We start from the raw sequence: 7,936 nt of genomic DNA on the forward strand, positions 1-7,936 counted from the left end.
AAACAGTACAAAGCAGAAAGATTGTGTGTGTGTGGTTTGTGTGTGTGGTGTGAGCACACTTGCTGGAAACTCCCTGGCTCTGAGGGGCTATGATTATGTTAGGGACAGGTTAACATTCCTTGTTTATTGAATGCAAAGGGATGGCACTGGCTCTTTCTCATCTGGGCTTAACCACCGCTCAAGAGATGAACTTGGATTTTTTTCAGGTGGAAACTTCTCCCAAGGTGGTCCAGAGCCACAGTTAGGGCCCCCTCTTATCCTCGAGGCGCAAGACCTGCATGTTTCTGTGCAACTGGGCAGGTTCTCATTCTTTGCATCTTCTGTGTCTTGCATTTCTTCCCAAAAGAGGAAACTGGATTGCAAACAAAATTTGCACTAAATGGAAATAATAATGAAGAGAGCAGGGGTATCTCTGTATCCATAGACTATGTGCTAGGTGGGCAGAAAGGCTATTTTAAGGTAGAAGAGACACACTGCAAACCTCCTACTACTTTGGGTCAACTCTTTGACGTGGCCTTATATTGCTACTGAGCTATTGACTGTTGGTAAACCCGTTACATTGTTTTGTCTTCTTTCTGGCCAAGAATCAGAGAAAGCTGATTCAGTCTTTCCATGGTATTTGATGGCCTAGCAGAATACCTTTATAGAGGTTCTCAATAAACACAACAAAAATAATTCTTGGGCCTCCCTGGTGGCACAAGGGGTTAAGTCTCAACACTATGAAGAAGTCTGCAGCCACTGCAGCACAAATTCGATCCCTAGCCAGGGAGCTACCCACATGGCACAGCAGACCTCTCCTGTCTCCCTGCTGCTCCCCTCAGCAGTGGATTTCTTTCAGTCTGCCTGTTCTGTTCCCCACTCTGTCTCTGGTGAATCCTCTTAACCCCCGCACCTCTGGCCAACACCTCAGCCCTTGTATGCATAAATAAATAAAACAAATCTTTTAAAAAAAATGAGTCTTAGACTCTGTGAAAAATACACTGGTTTTCAGAGGGGATGAGGTAGGGAGACACAGGGAGCTTGGGTGGAGTGTAAGTGAGGCTGTCTTCCTAAAATCATAGAATTAATTGTTGGGCAAATTAATAAAATTCAAGGAAAAATTAAAAAATAATAAACAGCTTCAGCTTGACAGACTCTCAGTGAAGATGCGCTGTGTGCAGGGAGGAATCTGTGTCAGCGTGGCTGGGAGCAAGCCGGGGGAAGTCGCTGGGCCGCTATTTCCTCATCTGTAAAGAGAAGGGGCTGGACTCTGTGATTGCCAAGGTCACTCCCGACTCTGCAAATTCCATGCTTTTCAAAAACCACTTGGATCCTGAAAGAAGATCTTCTTGGGTTTCGGGACAAAGAGCCCAGGGTCTACTTACGCCTGACTTCCCACCACATCCTGACTCTCTCCTCTAATGAATCTGGGTTTATTCTTCAGTGAAATGGCTCGACTGCCAGAGCCCTTGGTGTGAGTCTAACACTGTGTAGATATTGATTTTGCTAGCAGGGCGGTGGTTTCTATAACCACCAAACAATTAAACATCTCCCGTTCTCGTAAGAATGCTCCCACATGCACACCTCTCCTTTCGGTTGATAAATATAAGTCAATCTAGGGCCAATCTGAAGATAATGCTGCTATCAGAGATAGTATCTCCAAATGCCTCCTGGCGGAAGGTCACTCCCTTTCAGCGTGGCCAACACCGCAGCAGCAGGGGATGGGAGGGGATGAGACCTTTGCCTCCTGAGGCCAAGTTTAGACTGTCATACGTGAACGGTGTCAGTAGCTATCAAAGCAGGATGTAGGTTTCCCTTCTTGTGTTGTTTGTTCCCACTGTAGATGACTTTTTACCTCATGCCATTGATTGGGCTGTCATGGCGGGACCACAGGCTTAACCCCAACACCCACCCACATGGCGTGAGCTACGATACTGAAATATTCATCTATTTTGCCTTCACTTTTTAGAAGTTTACCCCGTGAGCTCTTTAGTTTGCTGATGGAAGGTGGGAGGTATCAAGCAGGTTATAATGGCCGTGAACTTCAAAAGACAATTTAATAGGGGAATTCATTTCCAATGATCCTTGGGCACTCGCCTGCTGCAGCAGTCAAAATACAACAAAATGAGTGGTGACTCTGATGTCAATAAAGAATTCTTTATCCAGAACCCCAAGCTCTGTTGATTGCCCTTGTAGACTGTATGGTGACCCCAGAGCAGAGGGGATAATTTAACGAGATTGTTAATATTTCCATAAAACCAACAATCTGATAAATTCTCTTTGGGTAGGCACTTTTGCAGAACTAACATAAGTGACTGTTCCACATGAAGCATTATCTTTTCTTGTACAACAGTGAAAGCTTACACGCTGCTTGACAAATTTGAATTTTAAAAAGTAAGAATGATTGGCACTCTGTAACTTACACAGAAATATAAAGTGGTACAAGAAAATTGCCCATTTCTTTTAGATTTACATTTTATATATTTCTTTCTTTTAAGGAGTGATAAGACATGTAATTTCCATCAACTTCAACCAGTTGTGTAGGAAAGAGGCTGTGAATTCAGCTCTGTAGAGAAGTAAGTCTCGGAGAGAACCAGTCTACCAAGAAAGCAGACAGCTTTTCCAGCTGCTTTCTGGAGGTGGGTGCCACAGTCCAAGACTGAGATTGCACCCCTTGGCATCCTGACCCCCCAGCCCCAATATCTCACTTCAAATGACTTTCCAGGCCCATCAACCACTAGGAGATAAACGAAAGCAATGAGAGTCACAACTAGAGTTTACACATGAATTGGGGGGAGTTGGATGTGCCCCCCCCCATTTTTGGCCTCAAACAATTATTTTCTCTTCATTCATTTATTTAGTTAACAAACATCTGTTGATACACAATAGCACAGCATCCAGCTTTGGGTCTCTGCCAATTTAACATCTTCATTATAATTCTGAAAATATGCAATAGTGATGAGAAGTAGGGCCTCAGCTCATCACACACATTTCATTTAGGAATCTTGAGTTTTTGGTAGGAATGTTCTGGCTTATCATTGCGCCTTCTGTATGCCTTTCGCTGAACACCAGCAACTTGGCCTCTTGTTTAACACATGTGTAACAATGTGCATCTTGACTAGGCCACATATTTTTTCTCCCTAGAGCTTTCATTTTGACTTGACTTTTTCTCTGCGTTAGCAGATATTTGGATCATCCCCTTCCTTAAGGCTTAAACAGTTCACTCTAGTTTGGACTTCCATGTGTGGGCGTATAAACAGTTTTCCTTTGAAGAACAGTAAGAGCAGCACTTGTCTGCTTTTACTGCCTTTTCCGTGCTATTGCTGAGCTCTGACGTTTTTGGTCCTGGTGCCACTGGATTAAGAACGAAGCTATTCCAAAAGGCAACTTATCTTCAATAACAGTTATTGTGTTAACTGAGCCAGCAATGAGATTCTTTTATTTAGCATTTATGGGGGGGAGGGGTAAGCCCTGAGACTGCAAGAACTGGTTTATCTTGTTCCTTGCTGCAGTTTAGAACACCTAGCTCAGAGAATTAACAAAAAATGATGGAATGAGTGACTGACTGACTTTACAGATCAGTAAGCAAAGAATCTAAGGATGCAAGTCCTTTCTGAAGGAATTCAAGTTCACAGCCTGGTTTGACTCCGAGGTCTGTGTCCTTTCTCTGATGACAGACTTTAGGCATGGACTGGTCGCCCCCCAGATCCCCTGCCTCTGTTTCTGGATTGTAAGTCACACCCTTTTCTGGACAAGCAGAGGCGGTGGCAGAGTGGTAATGTTATAGGGCAGCCCCGATATTGAATGGGTTGCCTGGCTGTGGGTCCTCACCAGCGTGCGAGTCCTGCAGACCTAGTGCGCTTTATGGTGACCAACTCAAGAAAAATTACTTTGGGCTGGTCAACCACGGGCGAAGCTTGGAAACCACATTGGGCGCCAGCTGTTATAGGGCAGCCCCGGTATTGAACGGGTTGCCTGGCTGTGGGTCCTCACCCGCGCGCTTAAAAGGGACTTATGAATACTCCACTGCAGGCACACACAAAAGGTTCATAAAAGGTTTATTTACAAGGGAGAAGGAAATAAGGAAAATGTACAACTCAGGGAGAAAATAGGGAAATAAAGTCTTTAATGCGTCCTACCCGATCCGCCGACCTGGAAACCCAAAGGCACTCTCCGAGCTGGCTGGACGCTGCGAGCTGGCGGAGAGTCAAAATGGGGGACCCCTCCAAAGCCCGCGTGTCTGGCTTTATACCCACCTGGCTGCTGAACCCCACCCTCAGGTCCCAGCCCCCTTCCCTTGGGTGGTGATGGGATTTGGAGTTCCCAGTGTCTTTGGCTTTGGCCTGGGGTGGGGGTGGCGTCCACAAAGCCTGTATGGGATTAGCTTTAGGACAGCCTTTTCCCCCTAACAATTAGTGGTAGGACGGCCAAGCAGAAATCCACGGAGCCACTGAAGCCCCACCTGAACCCCCCTTCCAAGGCACTGAAATATATTCTAGGTCCTGCTGTGTGTCAGACAGAGAAAACCTGCAGGCCTGTACAGTGACGCCAAAGCCGCGTGACAGCAGGGCTTGTGAGTGTCTGATCGCTCCTCTGTGTGCAGACCCGCCCTTGCTCCAGGGATCATCACCTCCGTGGGGCTGAAAACATAGCCTCTGTGTCTGTGGTAGGTGGAGAAATATCCTCAATTATAACCCAAAATACAAGGTATTAACAAGAGAGTTTTAACACCTAGAGTCACACTTGGAGTTACAAGGTGTTAATGAGCAAGATAATCCAAGGAATGCATCCCTCCACCCTCACCCCCAGCTGCCTTGGTTCACTGTCGCTGCAGAATAATTAAAGCTTCAAGTTGTGAGCCTCTGGATCAGGAGGGTCTCCCGAATGATGAATGATGTCCCCCTATAAGAGGAGAGACTTTCAGAGAAACGCAGAACATTCAGGGTAATGCGTTTGCAGCAAGCAGGATGCTGAATTTATTGCAGAGGGGACTGTGTGAGTTGACCAAAATGGAGAATGATGAGAAGTAGCTAAATTATGTATGACAGTCTTTACAGAGCAGAGGAAGGAAGAAAGCTTACTGATGTGGCTGAAGGACCAGCAGCCATTGGTGATGTATTGGCTGGAGGTTGAGAGGAGAGAAATGGATCTATGAAGACTCTAAGGCTGTGGATGAGGGTGACGAAGACCATGCAGCAGATGGAGGGAGCGAGGGTTGGGCCCATAATAAATATTAGTGGCAACAAGACAGTCAAGTAAAGTTAACGTGACATTAAAAACCATCATCTTAATCTCTGTAGCTCTTTCAAGCCTGAGTCTTATTGTTACGGAGCAGCCCCTGCATCCTTTCCCCCCTAACATTATCAAGGGAAAAAAAAAAACCCACAGTTAACGATGACGTATTCTCCCCTTCGCTTTCCCGGCATCCACCAAAGCAGCACATAATTTAATTATTGAATCTACAGGCTGAGAGGCAGAATGATGTGTCTGCTGTCCTGAGAAATGAGATAGGACCAACTGTTTATTCCCATCGTTCTTCCCCCGTTAAGCTAAATGAATATAGTTAACCAGCTTTTGTTTGGATTCGCTGCTGAGATCTGGGATGTGTGGATCAGAACTCAGATGATCATAGCAGCTATTATTTATGGAGCGGGGCTGCATCATCAAGCCCCACAGGTAATCCAGAAAGGCGTTCTTTGCTCATTTTCTGTTCTGGAACTGTTGTAAAGCAGCCCCGATACAAAACGGGGTGCCTGACTGTGGGTCCTCACCCGCGTGCTTATCTTTTTTTTTTTTTAAGATTTATTTATTTATACAAGCACTGGGGTACAGGCCAGAGGCAAGGGAGGGTGAAATAATTCACCAGAGACAGAGTGGGGAACAGAACAGGCAGACTGACTGAAATACACTGCTGAGGGGAGCAGCGGGGCGAGACAGGAGAGGTCTGCTGCACCATGTGGGTTTCTCCCTGGCCGGCTGGGAATCGAACCCGCGCTGCAGAGGCTGTGGACAGCTCCACAATGCTGCGTTCAACCCACTGGGCCACCAGGGGAGGCCCAGCCACCAGTGCGCTTAAAAGGACTTATCAATGCTCTACTGCAGGCACATGCGAAAGGTTAATAAAAGGTTTATTTACAAGGGAAGGGGAAATGAGGAAATGTACAGCTCAGGGAGAAAAGTGGGAGACAAAGTTTTAAATGAGTCCTACCCGATCCGCCCATCTGGAATCCCAAAATGGCGCTCTGAGAGCTGGCTGCCAGCCAGGAGCTATGAAGCCAGGAGGCAGCGATAGCAAGCCCCCCCAAGGCCCACGTGTTTGGTTTTTATACCCAGCCTGGCTGCCCAACTCCACCCTCAGGTCCCAGCCACCTTCCCTTTGGTGGTGACAGGGTTTGTCTTTCCCAATGTCTTGATGGCTTTGGTCTGGAGTGGGGGTGGCGTCCACAAAGCCTGTATGGGATTAGCTCAGGACATCATTTTTCCCTTAACAGAACCAACGTTCCCTGGACTTCGAGCTCCAATCTGAGAACAATGGGGTTCAAGGAACTCAGATTTAGTTCTTCGGGGTGCACAGGCCTTCAGAAATGTCACTGATGGTCCTTCTCACTGACCCCTATAGATTGTCGAAGCAACTGGAACAACCCATAGGCGATTTTAAAGGGACAGTCGTTATCCAGAGCACCCAGAGGGTGTGCATGTGTGTGTGTGCGTGTGTGTGTGTAGAGGTGCTGGGGTAGGGGTGCACACCCAGAGCCCTGGCACACATTTTGCTAGAAGCTGAAGTCATGCAAAGCGAAATGCAAATGATGCCACGAAGCATTTGTGCCTCGAGGCACTGAGGCCCCGCCTGACTCAGCTCACTGCCTCTAAACAAACCCTCCCCGCCGGGACGGTGGGGGACGGTGGGGCAGGCGCGGCCAAGCGTCCCACGACCGGGCAGGGCAGGCCCATTCCAGAGACCCAAAGCTCCTCCCCGCGCCCTGGCCCTTTCGGTTCCAGCGCGCACGGCTCTCCCGGCGGCTCCCGCCCACAGGCTGCAGGTGCTGCGGGGCCAGGTACTCGGGCGAGCGCTGCGAGCATCAGCAAGGCTGGCGGCCCAGCCTCAGGTCGGCGATGGCAATGCCCAGGTTCAGAGGCCGGAGCCCGGGCGGCGGCCGCGGCCCGTCCCCCGGCGCCAATCCACGACCCGGGGCGGCCCCGGGGACTGGGGGGCGCCCAAGCCCGGGCCGAACCCCACCTCCCAGCACGACCGGGGGCACCGCCAGCCCCGGGTCCGCGCCGTGGGGGCCGGGCGCTCAAGTCGCCGACCGGCCGCGGGCTGCGCCATGGCGCAGAGTGGCCAACAGGGGAGCCCCGGCCGCGCAGCCCCGGCCACGGCCACCTTCCGGCCCCGGGCCCGCCCCCTCTCCCGACTTCCTCCCCGGGGCCGGGCGGGCGCGCGGCGGGGCCGGGGCGGGCGGGGGCGCGGCGGGGCTGGGTTCGTGCGCCACGTGGCGCGGCCGAGCGGGGCGCGCGGCTGGGAGAGGCCGGCGCGCGGGGGCGCGGGGCCGGGGCGGGGGACGCCCCCGACCCAGTTTAATCTCCTTCTGGGCAGCCCAGCCGCGGGGAGGCTTTTCCCTCCCGGAGGCCGGGCGGGCGCGCGGGGCGGCGGAGGCCGGTGTCCCCGGCGCGCACGTGTGCGCGGGGCGGGAGGCCGTCCCCGCCGGGCGCACCGCGGGGGCTGGGAGCAGCTGGGTTCGGGCCCCGGCGGGTGAGGAGGCGACCCCGCCCCCCGCGGACTCGTGGTCTCGGGGCCTCCGCTCCCTCCTGCGTTTCTGCAGCGCCGCTCCGGGGACCAGGTGGGGGCGCCGACCAGGTAAAGCGCGCGCCGAGCGCAGCCAGTTGCTGCCCCGCGCCGCACGCCCCGTCCCCTCGTGGCTCGTCCTCTGCTCGCCCGTGCGCGCTTACCTGGCTCCCT

This window comes from Talpa europaea (assembly GCF_964194135.1).
Source record: "Talpa europaea genome assembly, chromosome: 4".
NCBI lineage: Eukaryota > Metazoa > Chordata > Mammalia > Eulipotyphla > Talpidae > Talpa > Talpa europaea.